This window comes from Cydia splendana, chromosome 3 (genome assembly GCF_910591565.1).
Source record: "Cydia splendana chromosome 3, ilCydSple1.2, whole genome shotgun sequence".
NCBI classification, from domain to species: Eukaryota; Metazoa; Arthropoda; class Insecta; order Lepidoptera; family Tortricidae; genus Cydia; species Cydia splendana.
In genome coordinates, this window is record NC_085962.1 from 25961988 (window position 1) to 25983956 (window position 21969).

Genomic DNA, 21969 nt, shown 5'->3' on the forward strand with positions numbered 1-21969 from the left:
AAATCCCACGCACGACTAGGAAAAAAGAAAGACATCCGGAGGTTAGTAGGCAACCAGCCTTTTTGCCGTATGTGAAAGGGATAACGGACAAAGTTGGATCAGTACTGAAGAAATTCTCCATTAAGACTGTATACACGCCGTTATCTAAAGTAGCAAGTCTTTTACGCAGCCCAAAGGATGTCATTCCGTATCAGAATCCGGGTGTCTACAAGATAGAATGCAGTTGTGGAAGTGCGTACATTGGCCAAACTAAGCGCAGCGTTCAAGAGAGGGTGAAGGAACACATAGCAGCTGTTAAAAATCGCCATGTAAACAAATCCGCAATAGCTGAGCACTTGCTGACAACAGGAACGAATCACTGGATTGAGCTACATAAACCCAAAGTCCTCTCCAACGAGCGACACTATTATCCGCGGATCGTGAGAGAGGCGATTGAAATTAAAAAACACCCTAAAAATTTCAATCGTGAGGACGGGTACAAATTATCGTCTACTTGGGGACCAGTGATTCAAATGTTGAAACCAGCGGATATATCTTCGGACCAGTGTACGGATACTGTGAGTGTTGCGTGTCGTGCCGTGGACAATAAACATTAAACTTTAACGGGTAGCTGCAATTTCTTTGTCTACCCCGAACATTTTTATAAACTAATTTCGGGTAGTTTAGTGGTGTTTTATTAATATCTCCGTTGACATTTGTTGGGACGTCAGTCTTTCCGTGACCACAGCTGGTGCAACTCAGCTGAAACGTCGGAATTAAAGGTAAAAACAATGAAATTATATCGCGGTAGACCCGTTTGTGTAATTAAATATGTGTACAAAACGCGAGAGTTTAAACTGTTATATTTAATAAAGATTTTAACAAACAAGATGCAAAGAAAACGTCGTCGGTAGCTCGGTAGTGGCTGCGACCTTGGATCGCAAGAAGAAATTTATTTGGAGCCTCGAATACATTGCTGAGAGAACTAGCCGATGAAGATCCGAAATCGTATTGCAATCATTTGCGGATGACTTAAAGTAATTTTATAGAACTTCTATTATTAGTAATAGGTCCGTTAATAGCGAAAGAAAACACTTTAATGAGAGACAGTATACCTAGCCGAATAAAAGTCCAAATTGTACTGCGATACCTTGCTACTGGCGATTGTTTTGGAACTCTGAGATATTTATACAGAGTAGGTACCTAGAAATACCATATATCCTACTTTGTTCGTTCCACTTGAACACCATTTTATTGCTTTCACGTTATCTTTGTCTAGCTAGATAGTAGGTAGTATACCCACAGGATTCGAGAAAAATATGCAAAATCCGAATGAATGTTCATTTCTGTGTTCACACTGTTAATTTTTTGTTCATTCGGAGTGCGAGTGAAAGATGCCGATTGAAAATATCCAACATTGTTGGATTCTTTCACTAATGAATTCATTTTTAATTAATGGTTCATTTTTTTGTGTTCAGACGTGTCACTTTGAGTGAAAGATGAATAATGAAACTAGAAAATGAACAAAAAATGAACCGTCTGATCCCACCTTAACACTTGGTTTTTGGTCCGGCACCTCTACTACGGGTTTTTAAAGACGTTCACCTAACGTTTCACGTCAAAAACATTAATCTGTATTCGGCATTTATCAGTACACATCTATCTAGGTATAACCAACACTGGCTGAGTAATGTTAGGTGTTGCATCATCGCTTCTGACATTACCCTCCCAGTGTTGGGTAGACCTATATAGATGTATACGGGTAAACGCCGAATACAAATTAAAGTTGATATAATTTTCCGGGCTTCACCGGTAAACTTAATGATTCGGTTAAGTTGTGTTCTAATGTATGGGGAAGACAAACAAATTATAGCCAGCCTTTTATGAATGTAGTATTATACCTTTGGGTATGGTGCTTTACCCACGCTAGCGTCCCCTTCCCTCCCCCTGCCGCAACCCCCCCTTTTTGCATGAATATGTCCCGGTTGACGATTTTTATTAATTTTTGAGAAAAGTATTAGAATTAGGAATATAGTGTCAAGGTAAGAAATAATCCTTAATAAATTCTAAACAAAAAAAGTTTATATGCAGCTTTTTGGTAAGACTTACCATATTCATGTATTAACTTGTTGAAGTTCAATATAACATAGTACGTGATAGTACTGAAATAAATCTTATACGGAGAATAAACTTGCAAGGTTATTCTCCGTGTAGGATTTCTTTCAGTACTATTACGTACTATGTTATATTGAACTTCAACAAGTTTTTCAACGGTTAAATTTTGTCGAAGTTCATCTAGCCATAACATGAATATGGTGCGTCATATCAAAAAACCGGCCAAGTGCGAGTCGGACTCGCGTTCCAAGGGTTCCGTATATTACACAATTTTTAACAATCAGTGCCGGATTAAGATATTTTGATGCCCTAAGCATTTCTAGGTGCCCCCTCTCCCTAGGGTCATCAAGATTACATTGATTTTTTGGTAAATTGAGAGAAGTTCATTGCCGCATTACAGCTGAGAATGGAAATCAGTCACATCATTTTATCACGAAAATTGACAGTGCCGCAGCAGTAATGTTGCAACAGAGTACCTAATGCTGTTGCAGTCGCTACCCGAATGTCACCTTTATCATAGCGTAGAAAGTAATAGAAACGCGAGCGAAGCGAGCGCGGAAATTTTTCGATATAAAAACGCAATATGATAGACAGTTGTACATTTTTACTTTTAGTATGGAAATCAGTCACATCATTTTATCACGGAAGTTGACAGTACTGCAGCAGTAACGTTGCAACAGAGTAATGTTGCTGCAGTCGCCACCCGAATGTCACCTTTATCATATATCCTTATAAAGTAATTGAAATCGCGAGCGAAGCGAGCGCGAACATTTTTCGATATAAAAACGCAATTTTAATTTTAGTCCCAACCAGGCGCGAATCCAGGATTTCATACAGAGAAGGGATGGGACAGTTTTCTATCAGCCTAGCTTCACATAGGGCTCGATATTTAAGGGTCTCAGCGAGGTTGTTTTCATGCATAAAATATGCAAGAAAGCAGAGAGCTTGGAATTGAATTGGCGAAGTGTGAGAAAGGCAGTAGGCCCAGCTGCGAAAAAGGAAAGCTTGGATTTGGATCCACGCCCAAGTGTAATTAAGGCAGAAGATCAACTTTGCCGTAAGGCAGAAGGCCTCGTATAAGACCTAACGCCGAACCGCAAAAGAGTGGGTTGAAATCGAATCTATGCATGTAATCACGACTCTTCTACTGCTACCGATTGTTTCCCAAAGAATTACGCGCCATTATTTTTGCAAATTAGCTTTTGGACAGCTAAAAGAATCGTGTGGTAAAAACGATGTGTCTGTCCCTAATTTTAAAATTTGTTCACCTTTTTCAACCTGGCATTTTGGTGCCCTCCCTGAACGTGGTGCCGTAAGCACGTGCTTGTTTTGCTTATTGGTTACAAAGTCTTTATTAATTCAACCATTAAAGTCGACGAGTACAAAAAACTTTAAGCTAGCTCTCAATTTAACATTTTTTTTAAACATTATTTTTAATTTGACCTTACAATTACTCGTAAGTAGGTAAGACCGTTAAATATTTAAAATGATTATCTTATCAGAAAATTATCACCAATTACTCTAAGAAAACTACTACTCTAAGTAATCCGGCACTGTTAACAATGTATTTTTTATGTGAAACGTGAGTGAAATCTCTTTAAAAAATCCGTAGGGGTCGGATTAAAAACTGTAATTAAGTCCGACTCACGCTTGACTGTACATTTCTAATAGGTTTTCCTGTCATCTATAGGTATAGACCTATTTTATGTATTTTTTTCAAAATTTTAGACCTAGTAGTTTCGGAGATAAGGGGGGGGGGAATGGTCATTTTTTGCCTATTTTCTTGAATAACTTCTAAACTGTTGATTCGAAAATTATAAAATAAAGTATTTGAAATCCTTACAATAAGCTCTTTCATTTGATATGTAACATGATATAGTTTGAAAAAAATTTTTTTTCATTTTTTCATTTACCCCCCAAAAGTGGCCCCCATGTTTAAAATTCATTTGTTTACGTTACATGTCCGTATTCGGGTCACAAACTTACATATGTGTACCAAATTTCAACTTGATTGGTCCAGTAGTTCCGGAGAAAATCGGCTGTGACAGACGGACAGACAGACAGACAGACAGACAGACAGACAGACAGACGCACGAGTGATCCTATAAGGGTTCCGTTTTTTCCTTTTGAGGTACGGAACCCTAAAAATGAATATAACCTTTTTTGTTAAGAATTTAATAGGGATTATTTCTTCCATTGACCTTTCTTTTTCATTTTACCCAAGCTTTTTGGGTCAAGCCCGAAAATTAAATCAACTTTTACACCATTATTACCCAGCCAGTGGTGGGTAGACCTAGGTGTATAAATACGGGTAAACCCTGAATACAGATTAATGTTGTTAAAATTTTCGGACTTTACCCAAAAGGCTTGGGTAATACTAGTTATACCCGGGTGTACCTACTTAAGTTTAATCAACCTTCTAACATTACCCGTAACATATAGATGGTAATGTGGGAATTTTGAAGTCGGAAAAGTGGACTTAGGAGATTAATACCTACACTTGCCTACACTAACAATCAACGGTCAGCGGTAGCCTTAGTAGAGTAATTTATAATTTTGTAGGTATTTGAGGATAGATTCTTTATTATTTTTGATTTTCAGCTGAAACGTGGAGCGATAACGAGCCATGGGTGACGCCTGTCCAGTACGTTCCTGACGGGAAACCCTTCCTGGAGTTCACTTGCAAAGCATATTTAAACCAATCACAGTGGCTGTCGTGGTTTCAACTGAAATATGTTGTTGACCAAAAAATATATGCTTATCATCCACTGACAACAATTCAACAAGGGAATCTTAATGGAAATATAACAATCAAATTGTTTTTGCCTCTTGAAACTTCGGATAATAATAGTTACATATATTGTTCAAAACACGACAATCGATCACGGTCAGAGAGTACCGGAGATATTGGAGACTATCCGAAATTAGAAAGCGTCATAATAGCAATAAATTTTTTAAAATTTATCAATACACCTTCAAGTGAGTAGAAGTTAATTTTTCGTTAAGAATCTGATTTCACCTACTAAATAAAAAAAATGGAGTTAATTTTTATCGATATCGAGAAACGGAAACCATATTTTCTAGATTCTATCCATTTTTCTACTTGGGGCTATATTAAAACACGTTATACATGGAATTTTTAAAATTATGCAGAATAAAGAAATGGCCGACGAGTGTCGGACCACGCATGACGGAGGGTTCCGTACAACGATAGTTAAAGCAAAAAGGTCGTCACTTACGTCCTGTTATTATGTCGATCGACGTATATGACTTTTCTTAGGGTTGCGTACCTCAAAAGGAAAACCGGCCTAGTGCGAGTCGGACTCGCGTTTTAAGGGGTACATGACACATTTTTAACAATGTTTTTTTTTTCGAATAATATATCGCAGTAACCAACGGTGTCACTGAGAGCGTGTCGGGCGCAATGTTGCTTAGACCGCAGTCAATGGACGTCGCACAATCCGCAGTCTCCCGAGTTAGACTGGTCATATTTTTCCTAAAATCGATTTCGACTGGCAAAGCATATTACTTTTAGGCAACCGGGTTTTTTAACCTAATTAAACCCCGCTGAATCCGAATTTGCCGGTTACTTGATCGAAATCTTGACCGGAAGTAAGATATTTGACATTAAAGGTCCCTTTTTTTTGTTTTTCGTAAATAACTCTTAAACGGTGGCGCATAGCTAAAAATGTTCTATTACATAAGTAATCTGCATAAAATTGCCTACAAGAACGTTTCAGTACAATTTTTCGCTAGGATCAATATTCAAAGAGATATTAACGCGGGAAATTTAATTATAATCACTTCTAAGGTCCCTTTTTTATTTTATCGTAAATAACACATAAACGGTGGCCAATATCAAAAAATGTTGTAAAACGATAATAATCTACACAAAATTTTGAACAAAAAAGAATCAGTACACTTTTCGCAGAGATCAATATTTAAAAATATAATAAAGAGGGAAAGCTAATTATAATAAATTCTAAGTTATCTTGTTTTTATTTATTCGTTAATAATTTGAAAAGTATGACTCATAGAAAAAAAAAATCTTATACATAAATAATAAACATATAATTTTCTACAAGAAACATGTAGAACACTTTTCGCTAGGATCAATATTTATAAAGGCAAAGCAGCGGATAAGTATATTCATAATCAATTTTAAAATCCCTTTTTAGTTTTTTGTAAATAACTCGTAAACGGTGTCCTATAGCAAAATAGATTTTTAAGAATAAATTATCTACATAAAATTTCCTTCAAAAACCATCTTGAATACTTTTATCTAGGATCAATATTTAAATCGATATTAAAGGAAGAAGTTAATTACAATCAGTTCACAGGTCACTTTTTTTTAGTTTTTCGTAAATAACTCGTAAACGGTGGCCCGTAACAAAACAATATTATACATAAATATTAAACATAAAATTGTCCACAAAAAAGGTTCTGTACACTTTTTCGCTACGATCAATATTTAATGAGGTTTTAAAGGGGGTAAGTTAAAATCAATTATTATAACTTTTCACGTCAAAACATTGTTAATTTGCGAAAGTCAAGTAAGGGTTCCGCTTAGAACGAGAGTCCGACTCGCACTTCGCCGGTTTTTTTTAATTGTATAGGAGGCAAACGTGCAGACGAAATAATGAACATTAAATAATTTGAGTTCCCTTATCGCCATTTTGGCTACGAAATTGCCTAAAAATAGGAAATAAACACTTCCCTTATATTAAAGACTTCCTGTTTTCAGCCAAGAGCGCAGTGCAGGTGATACCTGAAAGATTTGAAGATGGCGAGCATGACGGTGTTAACGAGTTTACTTGCTGGGCTCATTTATACCAAATGGAGGTTCTCTCTTGGTATCAGGTGACGGGTAGGTATTTTTTTACACGAGGTCACAAAATGTCTATCTTAGTCTTAGTTAAAAATCATTTATTTACATACAAGATAGGCCTTTGAGGCATTGTACCGAGGGTGCTGGCGGCATTTCCTCGCTGTATCGCAATACTGATACGTTGTGCGAGGTAGCCGCCAGCTCTTCGGTCACCAGTTATGTCAACCAGACGCTTCGCGATTTCTCCGAACAACTTGTGCGCGCTGGGACCCCATGGACCTAGAGTTTCAACTCCAAATGGTACAAAATGGTACTCTCTGCCAAGGCTCTTATATTTATTAAGTAGGTTTTAAAATTTCGGCGCTTTCCGCCACTCCGCCCGCTTTTACATTAGCCCGTTGGAGGTCGGACGGTGCTAGTGTGTCTACGCAGGTACATTCCACACTAACATCCGTCCCAAGCTCCAAGGAACTAAGGACACCCCATCGCGCCATCATTCCTGATAATGCCAGTCGGCTCAAGAAGAGCAGGCACATTGATGGTGGCAAGAGACCGACGGATTATGTCATTAAGCGACGCATGTCTCGAATAACGGGCTGCACTTTTTTTGACAAGATAATCCATGGTGTCCCACGTCCATGCAAACTCTTTAAATATTAGGAAAGTAAATACTGGCCGGTAAAGCTAATCTAACTAGCTGATTGCCATGAAAAAAAAAACTAACTGTTTCTTGTTTAAAAAAAAAATTACGGCGATTTCTTTGCGATGCTATTGAGTACGTTAGCGAAAATGGAGAAAATTGAACTGCGCGCCGTTATCAAATACTTGTATTTGAAAAAATTTTCTACGGACCAAGTCAATTTAGATTTACGGGAAACTTTAAGGTCTAATGCTCCTCCGTATTCGACAGTCGCACGTTGGTGCGCCGAATTTAGACGTGGAAGAACATCGACCATGGATGACCCCCGCTCCGGACGCCCTACTACAGCAGTAACTGAAGAAATTGTGAAAAAAGTCGAAAACTTAGTTTTGGCGGATCGTCGTGTCACGGTTCGTTTTATTGCTGAAAATGTAAAGATTTCAACGGGGAGCGTGCATAATATTTTACATGAACCCTTGGGTATGAAAAAGGTATCAGCGCGTTGGGTACCCAGAATGCTTACTGACACGCAAAAACAAACTAGAGTCGAGATTTGTCAAGAAGCTTTGGACCTGATACAGCAAGACCGGGTACTTTTTTTGGCGCGATTTATAACAATGGACGAAACATGGCTCCATAATTACGACCCTGAAACGAAACTGCAGTCTATGACATGGAAAAGGCCATCATCTCCAACTCCGAAGAAATTCAAGGTGGGCCCATCTGCCGGTAAGGTCATGGGCTCTGTTTTTTGGGATGGTAACGGGGTCGTAATGATTGAGTATCTCGAGCATGGAGCCACTATTACGGGCACTTTATATGCCAAACAAATAGCAACATTGCGCAATGAGATCCGTGAAAAACGGCGAGATAAACTCTCGAAAATTGTGTTGTTCCATCAGGACAATGCACCGGCACACAAGTCCGCCGTTGCAATGGCTGCAATACGTGATGCTGGGTTCGATATCCTTAAGCATCCTCCGTATTCACCAGACCTCGCCCCTAGTGATTTCTACCTATTTCCGAGATTGAAGGAATACCTAAGAGGCAAGAAATTTGAAGACGACGACGCGGTAGTCGCGGCAGTACAAGATTTTTTAAGTACTCAAGATGAAACCTTTTTTAGAAATGGAATTTTAAGTTTAGAAAAAAGATATACTAAGTGTATTATGCTAAAAGGTGACTATGTCGAAAAATAAAATAACATTTAATAAAAGTTGTATATAACATACTCATTCTCACTTTTTATTGAACGTCCCTCGTATGTGTGGCGTACACACCGAAACCCCGAGTCGCAAACCAGTCGCCAGTCTAAGGGAGGTCGGATCCAAGAAAGTACCAGTATTGGGCGAAGGATGGGCATGTAGCCAGTAACCAGCTTCTCGGGCTCCGACCGCCAAAAGTCTCGCGCGATCTGGACCTGTACAGTTGTTTAGGAGAGTGTTGTAAGTTAAATCACAGTAAACATTATCCCAACTCCTCTGTGAATTTGGGTTGTCTGGATATTGTTTGGCCGGGCAAGTAATTTTAAAAGCATTTTTGGCGTCCTCAAAGCTCGCAATCTCACAGTTTGTGGGCAAAGCCCTTAAGATATTTCCTATTAGACCAGACGTGCTATGAGTGGACGCCAAAAAGGCTGGGGAAGCCATATTGTTAACGCTCCATTTATGTGTGTGTCAGATCTTTTTTGTAGACAATTTTATGTACATTATGTCGGTATGTACAACAACATTTTTTGCTACGGGCCACCGTTTACGTGTTATTTTCGAAAAACTATAAAAAGAGACCTTTAAATCCTCCCCTACCCGTTAGCTTCACCCCCACCCTCCGGTACTTTTAGTATGTTGTTTAGGTAATACACCATTCCCTACAATTATGCAAAAATACGCTTATACACGAATTATTTCCCCCGATCGATCGGCAATTTTTACTTTTTAGTTTTCGTTTGGTGTACTATTTATAATCTCATACTGATATCTATTGAATAAACTTCATCGGGGAGTACATTTCACAGGCAAAGTGTTACTTTTAAAATATTGCGAGTAATTATTTTTTCTCAAACATGCAATGAAATGTCGTCACTCCGGGCTTCGAAGTATCACGTTTAGGGCGGAGCAACTCCAGAGAACTGTAAAGGAATTTCATACAAAATTTAAGGCCTAAGCCGGGAAGTAATTTTTTTTAATTTCCATTTCACAGATATGTGTGACACACCATCGTGGCATTCAGCCATTAAAGTGATAACACACTATCGCACCGCTTTAAAAAAAACTATAGGCAGTTTATGCTTTATGGTTTATGGTACGATTTCTTTTTTTTTTAATCTTTATAGGGCTGTATCTCCTAAACCGTGCGTCGCAGCGCAAAAATAATAAAATGTTCGTTCCTCTGTAAGAAACCCTTAATTAATATAAAAAAAAACAAAAAATAACAAAAAAAACTTTATAATGCTGTATCTCCTAAACCGTACGTCGTAGCGCAAAAATAATCGTATTTTCGTTCCTCTTTAGGAAACCCCTTAATAACATTCAAAAAAACACAAGAAAAGAAAAAAAAAATGTTTATAGGACTATATCTCCTAAACCATGCGTCGCAGCGCAAAAATAATAAAATTTTCTTTCCTCTGTAAGAAACCCTTAATTAATATTAAAAAAAAAAAACAAAACAGAAAAACAAATAACAAAAAAAACTTTATAATGCTGTATCTCCTAAGCCGTACGTCGTAGCGCAAAAATAATCAAATTTTCGTTCCCCTTTAGGAGCTCCTTAATAACATTTCAAAAAACAAGAAAAGAAAAAAAAGAAAAAAATATATTTATAGGGCTGTATCTCGTAAACCATGCGTCGTAGCGCAAAAATAATAAAATGTTCGTTCCTCTGTGAGAAACCCTTACTTTATATTAAAAAAAAACACAAAAAAGAAAAAAAAATAAAAAAAACTTTATAATGCTGTATTTCCTAAACCGTACGTCGTAGCGCAAAAATAATCAAATTTTCGTTCCCCTTTCGGAAATTAATAACATTTATAAAAACACAAGAAAAGAAAAAAAGAAAAATAGCAAAAAAAAAAATTATAGGGCTGTATCTCCTAAAGCATGCGTCGTACGCAAAAATAATAAAATGTTCGTTCCTCTGTAAGAAACCCCTATTAATTAGGGGTTTATTTAAAAAAAAAAACTAAAAAAAAGATAAAAAAAACTAAAATTCTTTATAATAATGCTCTTCAACCGTGCGTCGTAGCGCAAAAATAATAAAATTTTCGTTCCCCTTATGAACCCCACGCACTGAATAACCTATCACATTAGGACATGAAACAATCATCATCATCAATTTTTATTGTTATTTCATTGCATGTTTAAGAAAAGCACTATACATACCTCGGCGTGAAAAGGGGTTGTCGGCCTCATAACTATCTGACCTCACTACGTTCGGCCGTCTATATGCATTCGGCCGACAACCCCTTACTTCCCAGCCTCTGTAGTAATGTACTATATTGTTTTCAGATTTAAACGCAGGAACAAGAATAACACAGACGGTTAACATGGCCATGCAAGACAACAGCTACGGCTACGTTAAGGTGGATCTGAATAAGACCCTTGGACCATCCGACAATAACAATTACATTTATTGTGCCAAATTATATGTGTTAAAGAATGGGACTTTTGTCAAAAAAGCAGAGAGCCGGCAGATTCCAATCAAATTCAGAAATAAGAATTTACCTTTTGGTAAGCGTTTAAGCAATTTATGAAAGATTGATTGTTGAGTAAGTACCTAAATGTTAAATAAATCGAGTTTGCTCATTTTTAAAACTTTTGTAAAACTGGATTTTACTTGTTTTTAGGGTTCCGTACCTCAAAAGGAAAAACGGAACCCTTATAGGATCACTCGTGCGTCTGTCTGTCTGACAGCCGATTTTCTCCGGAACTACTGGACCAATCAAGTTGAAATTTGGTACACATATGTAAGTTTGTGACCCAAATACGGACATGTAACGTAAACAAATGAATTTTAAACATGGGGGCCACTTTTGGGGGGTAAATGAAAAAATGAAAAAAATTAATTTTTCAAACATACAAATTTTTTGATGTTACATATCAAATGAAAGAACTTATTGTAAGGATCTCAAATATATTTTTTTTATAATTTTCGAATAAACAGTTTAGAAGTTATTTAAGAAAATAGGCAAAAAATGACCATTCCCCCCCCCCTTATCTCCGAAACTACTAAGTCTTAAATTAAAAAAAAAATACATTAAATAGGTCTATACCTATAAATGACAGGAAAACCTATTAGAAATGTACAGTCAAGCGTGAGTCGGACTTAATTACAGTTTTTGATCCGACCCCTACGGATTTTTTAAAGAGATTTCACTCACGTTTCACATAAAAAATACATTGTTAACAATGCCGGATTACTTAGAGTAGTAGTTTTCTTAGAGTAATTGGTGATAATTTTCTGATAAGATAATCATTTTAAATATTTAACGGTCTTACCTACTTACGAGTAATTGTAAGGTCAAATTAAAAATAATGTTTAAAAAAATATGTTAAATTGAGAGCTAGCTCAAAGTTTTTTGTACTCGTCGACTTTAATGGTTGAATTAATAAAGACTTTGTAACCAATAAGCAAAACAAGCACGTGCTTACGGCACCACGTTCAGGGGGGGCACCAAAATGCCAGGTTGAAAAAGGTGAACAAATTTTAAAATTAGGGACAGACACATCGTTTTTACCACACGATTTTTTTAGCTGTCCAAAAGCTAATTTTCAAAAATAATGGCGCGTAATTCTTTGGGAAACAATCGGTAGCAGTAGAAGAGTCGTGATTACATGCATAGATTCGATTTCAACCCACTCTTTTGCGGTTCGGCGTTAGGTCTTATGCGAGGCCTTCTGGCTTACGGCAAAGTTGATCTTCTGCCTTAATTACACTTGGGCGTGGATCCAAATCCAAGCTTTCCTCTTTCGCAGCTGGGCCTACTGCCTTTCTCACACTTCGCCAATTCAATTCCAAGCTCTCTGCTTTCTTGCATATTTTATGCAACAAAACAACCTCGCTGAGACCCTTAAATATCGAGCCCTATGCGAAGCTAGGCTGATAGAAAACTGTCCCATCCCTTCTCTGTATGAAATCCTGGATTCGCGCCTGGTTGGGACTATAACTAAAATTGCGTTTTTATATCGAAAAATTTTCGCGCTCGCTTCGCTCGCGTTTTCAATAACTTTATAAGGTATGATAAAGGTGACATTCGGGTGGCGACTGCAGCAACATTACTCTGTTGCAACGTTACTGCTGCAGTACTGTCAACTTCCGTGATAAAATGATGTGACCGATTTCCATACTAAAAGTAAAAATGTACAACTGTCTATCATATTGCGTTTTTATATCGAAAAATTTCCGCGCTCGCTTCGCTCGCGTTTCTATTACTTTCTAAGCTATGATAAAGGTGACATTCGGGTAGCGACTGCAACAGCATTAGGTACTCTGTTGCAACATTACTGCTGCGGCACTGTCAATTTTCGTGATAAAATGATGTGACTGATTTCCATTCTCAGCTGTAATGCGGCAATGAACTTCTCTCAATTTACCAAACAAGCAATGTAATCTTGATGACCCTAGGGAGAGGGGGCACCTAGAAATGCTTAGGGCATCAAAATATCTTAATCCGGCACTGATTGTTAAAAATTGTGTAATATACGGAACCCTTGGAACGCGAGTCCGACTCGCACTTGGCCGGTTTTTTTGGATTTGTCTAACTCAGAGCCAAAGAATGTACCTAATTTTCACTACTCAAAACTCAGAATAAGAGTTTTCAAACAAGGGAACAAAAAGTTTGTCTCAAATTGTATTTAAGTAGGGAGCGGGGGGCTTGTTGTGACAGTTTTTGAAAAAAGGCCTGTGTTATCTAAAATATGTACAATTTTATGATTTTGAGTAAGAGGGTTTGTAAAGTATTTATCTAAGCACTAATTCCCATTAAAAATAATTTGAAATGTTTACGCATCTTTTACACCAGGCACTTTTTGAAAAAATGGGAGTTGTTACAACTTACCCCATATTTGGTGCTAGTTGTAACAGACTCGGGGCAAGTAGTAACAACTAAAAGAATATCAACATCTATAAGAAAAAAAAGTTTTTATTGGTTCACCGTCTTGTATTATTTATTGTGGTTCCATCTTATGACGATTATAATCTTTGACTATAAATAATCAACAGGATACAACAGGATAATAATCAACAGGAAAGTGAGATATGGCACAAGTCGAAATTTATGGCTGCTTTTCGTATGCTGACTCTCTTTTCCAAAACTTCATTTGCTGGCGACTCATAATATACCTACATCCTGAGTTTTTAATCCTCTCTCCGATTTTTTCTTGTAGTCTCTCATTCTATAAACTTCATATTTTCCTGGACAATGCTAGAGTAAAGTAGAATAAAAAACCGCAAGTAATTTGTAATTCACTTTACGACGAATCATAATAATATTATAAACCTATACAAATACATGCACAATTATTAGAGAGCAAAAAAAAATACACGCACACTAATATGTTACATCGTGCCCCTGCTTTGTGTTACTACTTGCCCCATGGGCCCATTATGTCTATTTAATTAAATATGTCAAAAACTATTGGTTATAGAAGTATTAAAAAACGGCGGCAAACCAGCCTCAGCCGCTGCGGCTCCCATTGTGCTCTGCGCTTTGCTACGGCGGGCGAGGGCTGCTTCCCCTCCGCGCCTCCGGCTTTTGACATACACTCTAGGGGTAGGACAGATAAGAACATGTGGATAGTGGGGTGCTCCCATTCGGATCTACCTTTGATTCGGATTTTGGTTAATTTAGCCTTTTTTTAATTTTTTTTTTTTAATTTTTATGTATCAATGAATATCTCATCGTCGTGCAATCTAGTGGGTGACTAACAACTAACAGAAACTTTGTTCAATCTACCCTCTTTTACGCTCGCGGAACCTAACCCTACTACTTCGTACAAATAGCTAGCAAATGAATCATTTTAGGTATTTTGACCATAGGGTATTTCAAATGTTGGTGTATCAAATTTAGGTGACATATCTTTTGGTATTTCAAACATTAGATATTTAGTCCAATAGGTATTTTAAGCTTAGGTAATTCGTAGGTAGGTGTTACTTGCTTAGATATTTAAAATCATGAGGTATTTAGATTTTAGGTATTTTGAATTTTAGACATTGCAATACGTACCCTTTGGAAGAGGTTGCGCGTACGACACGAATGCCTACTTTGAAAAAATTTCTCTTATTTTAACGTGTATCGGTGTAAGCCATTCACTAAACTCTATTAGAGCAATACGGCTATTTGCTAACAGTCTATTTATTTCTGTTTTAACCTTTGATTTTAATGAAAAAGCACCTTTTTTGCAGACAAAAATTTTGTTTTAGCAATTGGTTTCAGTTTCAGGGCTATATTTGCCTTTTTAAAATTACTCCAGCCCGGTTCAAATACAATAGGGAGCTATTCCTATTGGGATAGGGAGTAATAGGGAGCGTTTTCGTTCCGTTTTTTGTTTTCACGTATTCTCGAAGCAATTTTCGTAACTGGTCGATACTCGGATTCGAGCCTGGCGATAATCGTAATTGTTTTATGAGTTGCGATAATATATCCTTTGTTAATTCTTGTATCCACGATGATTGACCACTCATAATTTTTAATTTAAAGTCCTCTAGTGACATTATCGATCTTTAGAATGTACCTTATTTTCGTTACATTATTACCTAAAGACCTCTAAAAGCATTTGTTGTACTTAGTGGAATCTAATTGTGGTTAATTTTAGTTTTGTGTTAAATTATTACTCAACAATCTCTAAAAGTAGGTACATACTTCATTTATCAAAACTACAACAACGCAAATTAAATTAAATACGCGATTAAGTCCCGTTGTGTAGTTTTGATAATGTTTAATAATCGTGAAAGTTTAAATCAGTGTTTTACATACTTCATTTGTTTTATTTTGATAAATAATTTTGATTCTTCATCGTCAGTTTATGAATTCCTTTAACTATGTAAATCATAATTCGATTAGGTACGTTTACTAAGCAAGAAAACCACAAAGCACTAATTTGTGCTTTTTCACCTTTTGGTACGATCAGTAACATGAACACAACTGTGTACTTGTGTTTTTATTTCTTAGACATAGTAGTGCAAAACTAACACAAAAGACATAAGTACGCACTTATGTCATTTAATGGTAGTCAATATTTTTTTTTAAATTTATATTAGAAGGCAGTAACTATTTTTTCTAAATAATTTATTTAAATAAATAGATAATCGAATAATTTAGAATGCATAAAAATTATACACTATTACTTTGTTCATTAACAAAAGTTGCATCTTTGTACTTTGAATTTAACCTATTTGAACAGGAGTGCAAAGTTTTTGGGCCTTTACTCGAAACTTACTTTTTGTCAGTTATGGTTTTTTTCCTTAAGGCGGCAGAATTGATCGTGGGTTCCTTTAACCAAGGAAAAATGTTTCTCCCAAGGGTCTCAAAATGTATGCACACCTCCTGAGATTGTACAAACTCGGATTACACGCATTTAGGACCAAACGAAGGTATTAAAACAATTTCTAGCTTGCTGGGAATTAATTACTCAAAACGCTAATTTGGATCTAATCTGATAAGTACTACTTTTTGTTTAGGCGACGATATACATACTTATATTGACAAATACATACTTATATACCTACATAGGCAACACCCAGGACTCAGTAACAAATGTCCTTACCGGGGTTCGAACCCAGGACCATCGGCTTCACAGGCATGGTCACTACCTTCTACGGCAGACCGGTCGTCAAATGTTTGGTTTTACCACGTAAACGTTGAAACACATACTAGCGGCTCGATTCGGACAATGCTTATATTATAATAGTGATAGCGGTACTGTCTGAAATTCGGGAATCAGCTGCAAATGTTGTTAAAGGTATGAAATTCGGCACGATTAATCTTTAGGCCATTTGAATCAATTTGACCCGTAGCACCAAAAAAAAAACCAAACGGAAAGGAGTTATGACGTCATCTTTTTGTTGTATGGAAAAAAACTAATTTTTGTTCAGAAACCTATCGTGTGTGGTATTAAATAAAAGGGCATTTTGAGCCGGTTCTAAAAATATTTCATATTATTATATTTCCGTCACTTGCATTCAATTAAAATAAAAATAATTTTCAAAACATACCAAGTTTGGGCTCCTCCAGATACGAAGCCGTGGAATGATTTTTTGTAAAATATACCTCAAGTAATACCCAATATCCTCATATCTAACCCCAAGAAATGAATTTCGAAAATATTTAGTTTTAGTATTTATTTTTTATTTTTTATTATTACAAATTGTGATCTATCAATCTATCAATGAAACGGTCTCCTAGCCTAGTCGATAGTGACCCTGCCTATGAAGCAGGAGGTCCCAGGTTCGAATCCTGGTAAGGGCATCTATTTGTGTGTTCATCATCATCATCACACAAATAAATGCTCTTACCAGGGCTTGTATATATGTGTATATGGGCATTTATTTGTGTGACGGCGAAGTGCACAGCGCCGCTAAAGAAGTTTTCACTTCAAAAATCTTCTTACTGATACCGCAGCAGAAGCATTTGGTTACGTCAAACCATCAAAACACGACTGGTTTCAAGACAATATTGAACATCTTCAGCCATTTCTGGATGCCAAACGGGATGCAGCACTGCATCATCGTCTTAGTCCTGACGACAAAATGCGCAAATAAATCTGATCTGCAAAGGAATACCGCTACTTTGCTAATCGTATTATCTCGAAGTGTGCAAAAGTATTCAAGCAAGTGCAGCTACGGGTAATTTCGCTGGTGTTTATTCGGGAATAACGAAAGCTCTTCTCAAAGAGGCAGACGGCACTGTGATACTTGAACCAGACCGCCAACTTAAACTTTGGGTGGACACTACACGCGACTTTATTCCGAACCTGTTCGAATACATCAAGATGCAATTCTGTCATTACCTAAATTGCCAATATGGAGTGAACTTGATGATATTGCTACTATTGCTGACTTTCACACAGCTGTCAATCAACTCAAGGATGGTAAAAGCCCGGGCAGTGATGGTGCTCTCGCCGAGATCGTTAAATAGAATTGTGTGGCTCCTTTCCTATTAATTTTTTTTGTTAAGTGTTGGAACGAGTAATACATACCCCAGGATATGCGCGATGCCAACATTATCACGCTCTACAAAGGTAAGGGTGACCACGGCAATTGTAACTCATACCGCGGTACCTCTTTGTTGAGCATTGTTGGCAAACTGCTCGGCCGTATCATCTTAGCCAGGCTACAGAAACTGGCAAATCGTGTGTATCCTGAGTCCCAGTGTGGTTTTCGTGCAAACCGTTCAACAACTGACATGATTTTCACGTTACGTCAGCTTCAAGAGAAATGCAGAGAGCAAAAAACAAAAAACCCCCTTCCTGGCTGCATTAGTCGACTTAAACAAGGCCTTTGATACGGTGAGTAGAGAGGGATTGTATACAGTGCTACAAAGCGTTGGCTGTCCTCCAAAACTCTTACACCTAATTCAACTCTTTCACCTTGATATAAGAGGCTCTGTTGTTTACAACGGTAACACTTCGGCTCCTTTATAAATGCGTAGGGGAGTAAGACAGGGCTGTGTGTTGGCGCCTACTTTGTTTGGAATCTTTTTCTCTGTACTTCTGAAAGTCGCCTTCGGGGATACCACTCAGGGCATACATCTACACACCAGTTCGGATGGTATACTGTTCAATATCTCACTATTAAAATCCAAACAATACCGCGACGATTTGTATGTTGACAGTTTGCTATTTGCCGACGACGCCGCCTTCGTTGCTAGGTCACCGGAGGAGCTTCAGAGTATGGTAGACATATTTAACCCTTTATAAGGCCCCAGTTATACAGATATGCTACGTGAAAGTTAAAAACACTACCATGTTTGTAATGCACTGGGGAACACATCTACGGCAAAAAGAAAACGAAATCATTAAGAAAAACATGTGGTCAATATATGCACTCAGGCTGTTAGTGCACTTGAGTTTTCAGATGATCTGTTTCCAACACCTGATTCAATTCATTGATATTGACATAACAAACATAAGGTGCTCTGTACAGACTGGCGTTTAATTGACTACATACGGTAAATCGAACATTATTGTGTATCTTGTAGTGGGTAGGATTAATATACGAATATCACTGAAAAAATTATAACCTGTGGCCCGTTTCACGATACAATTTACAAATACCATGCAAAAAGTTCTAATTACAATACTTATCGATATAGCATGGAACCTTTTATAATTTTATTAATCTTAAGTGGCAAATGATACACTTTCCTGACACTACAAACAACGTAGTACAGTTATTGCAATTCACGATGGAGAGTGGATTTATCAAAATTAGACCTTGTCATCATACCAATAAGAGTCTCGCCACTCGCCATCGTGAATTGCAAGAGCTATAATTCAAATTATTAGATACAGCGACGTGTATATTTTTAATAGTGTAATGGAAACAAAGACGATAGCTTGCTTCCCTTGACAGGCATAGTGCATAAATTGACCACATACTATAGATTAATTATTTACACTAAAATTAAATACTGACCGAAAAATTATGAATGAGGAAAGAAAGCCTGATATATTCGATATATAATACCATTATAGTTAAATAAAAAAGAGGATGTTCTTATCCGTAAATGTTTATTAACTAAGTGGTTTCCAAATCGTCTCTGCCTTATAAAGGGTTAATGCGGCTTGCAAACTATTTGCAATGTCGATTAATGTCAAGAAGACAGTCGTAATGGCTCAAGGCGCAAATCAAGACCCAACAATACAGTTGGATGATTTGCCTCTGGAAGTTGTTGGAAATTTCTGTTACCTTGGATAAACCGTGACCAATAATCTCTAGCTGGACGCAGAGATTAACATTCGTATTGGCAAGGCATCTACGATGTCCGGGAACCTCAGTACAAGAGTATGGGATAATAAACATCTAACCATAAACACAAAGATGATTGTTTACCAGAATAGTACATTATTGTCGAGGCTCGGAAGTAGCTACTTGCAGGCTGAGGATTCGTTTTAAACGGACGACCTTGGGAGTCCGTTTAATTGAATCCGAAGCCAGCAAGTAGCCTTCCAGCCGAGTCATATATAGTGCTTTTCTCAAAAATGGTGCAAGAAATATAAATATCATAGAAATATTTTACAAAAGCAACGTTCTTACGTATATATTTTCACAGAAAAAAGTAGAAACAATTGAAAAAATTTGCTTTGCCAACTTTTTATTATTTAATAAAAAAATAGAAGTGTATTTTTCTGCCGAAAATACGCCAACCTATTTGAGACAGCTTAATAGTCGCGGTACTAATCATCTGTTTGGCTGTTTAATGGGCCTGTGCCTTCATTTGATATGGCCATTTCAACTTTTAAAAAGTTTGGAACTCGACAAATAATGGAATTTGTATGCAACATTGCAGTCCCAAAATCGAGACTGCAATGTTTTTAACTTTTTAATTTTTGACTGACCATAAACTACGCGCTTCGCGACCTATTTTTTAAACGGCAAAGTCGACTTTGCCGTCCATTTTTGAGAAAACGTATTTTGTCCATACTCTTGTACGGTGCTGAGACTTGAACGTCGTATGCCAAACAGGAAAGGAAATTGAACAACTTCCATTTCCAGCGCTGCCTTCGACGCATTTTGAACATCTCGTGGAAGAATCGAGTCACAAACGAGCAGGTACTTAGCACCGCACGTTTACCTAGTATCACAGCAATTTTGAAACAGAGACGATTACGCTGGTCGGGGCACGTGCACAGGATGGAGCCTTCTCGTTTGCCACGTAAGACTCTCCTGAGCGAAATAGCGCACGCTAAACGACCGGTTGGGCGACCAATGCTTCGTTTTAAGGATAGCGCAAAGCGAGACATGATATCCTTCCGGATCGTTCCCACCAACTGGGAAAGGGAGGCGAACCACTGGAGGAAAACCCTGTGTGAAGGAGTAGTTGCACACGATGAAGCGTGGTTTAGCCTTCTTCACACTAGGCGAGAACTGCGCGCCGCTCTCCCACCTTCGTCACCGGGCACGGCATTCTCCTGCCAGCTATGCGGTGGCGGCTGCCGCTCTCGCATTGGACTTTATACTTTATAGTCATTTGCGGAAGTGCCGCACTCTTATGGACGCTGCTTAAACCATTATCTTATTGATGTTACAGGCCAATGATGATGATGGATTCGAATCATAATCTTCCACTGACTCCGGTCCTGGACAGTTTGGGTAACCTCTAGCCACCCCATCCCCAATAGGTACACTACACCCAAATCTTGCTCCACGGAACTGAGCCAAGTAAATTAAAAATTTTGATTTTCCAGGCCGCATCAATCTACAAAGTTTTCCCAAAAAATCCAAATATATTCCAATTAATCCAGCTTTTATGTTTCATTTGAAGACAAGTCACATTTCCCGAAAGTGCATTCTAATCTGAACCTTAAGTTGAAATTCTCTTGGCGCGGTTGATAAATCGTATACTATGCTTAGAAAAGAGTTTAGCAATTTAAGCTAATTTATTTTTGCCGGGCATAATCCAGTTCAGGGCTAATCCAATGTCGCTTCTCGATCTTCTTATGTATGAGTGCTTGCCCGGCTATTCACCATAAATGAAGTTGAACTCGCACACTCGCAGCAAAATAAACGTTGCTATCTTGTTAACTATTGGTTACTTATATTACAGGAGGCAGAAGTACCTCTCCAGCATCACCGTACGAGACGGAGGCAGGAGTACCCAGTGGAACATCTACGCAGAGCCACGAAACTGATCATGACGTCTCTGATCTAGCATATGATAGAAGTGTATCGGGAGCATGCTATGGTGTATCGATTACAGGTATTTAATCCAACTAAGGGGCTATCAACACCCAATTTTGTTAAAATTAAAATTAAATAAATATTATAACTTAAGGACATTCTTACACAAATTTCCCACGGTAAGCTCAAGAAAGCTTGTGTTATGGGTACTCAAACAACGATAAATATAATATACGAGTACAAATACTTAAATACATAGAAAACATCCATGAGTCAGGAACAAATATCAGGGCTCGTCACACAAATAAATGCCCTTACCGGGATTCGAACCCAGGACCATTGGCTTCACAGGCAGGGTCACTATTACCCACTAGGCCTGACCGAAATTTGATGTTACATAAAAAATGTTAAACTGGCGAGAGCGTAAGACGTAAGACGTGACGTCACGTGTCATTGAGTTTTTCTTTATTGATTTAAATGCCATCTAGTGAGTTTCCCTCTAACTAGTATAATATAACTCGAGTACTAACAGTGATGTGCTTAGGGGTTTCAAGTAATGCGACGAAATAACGCT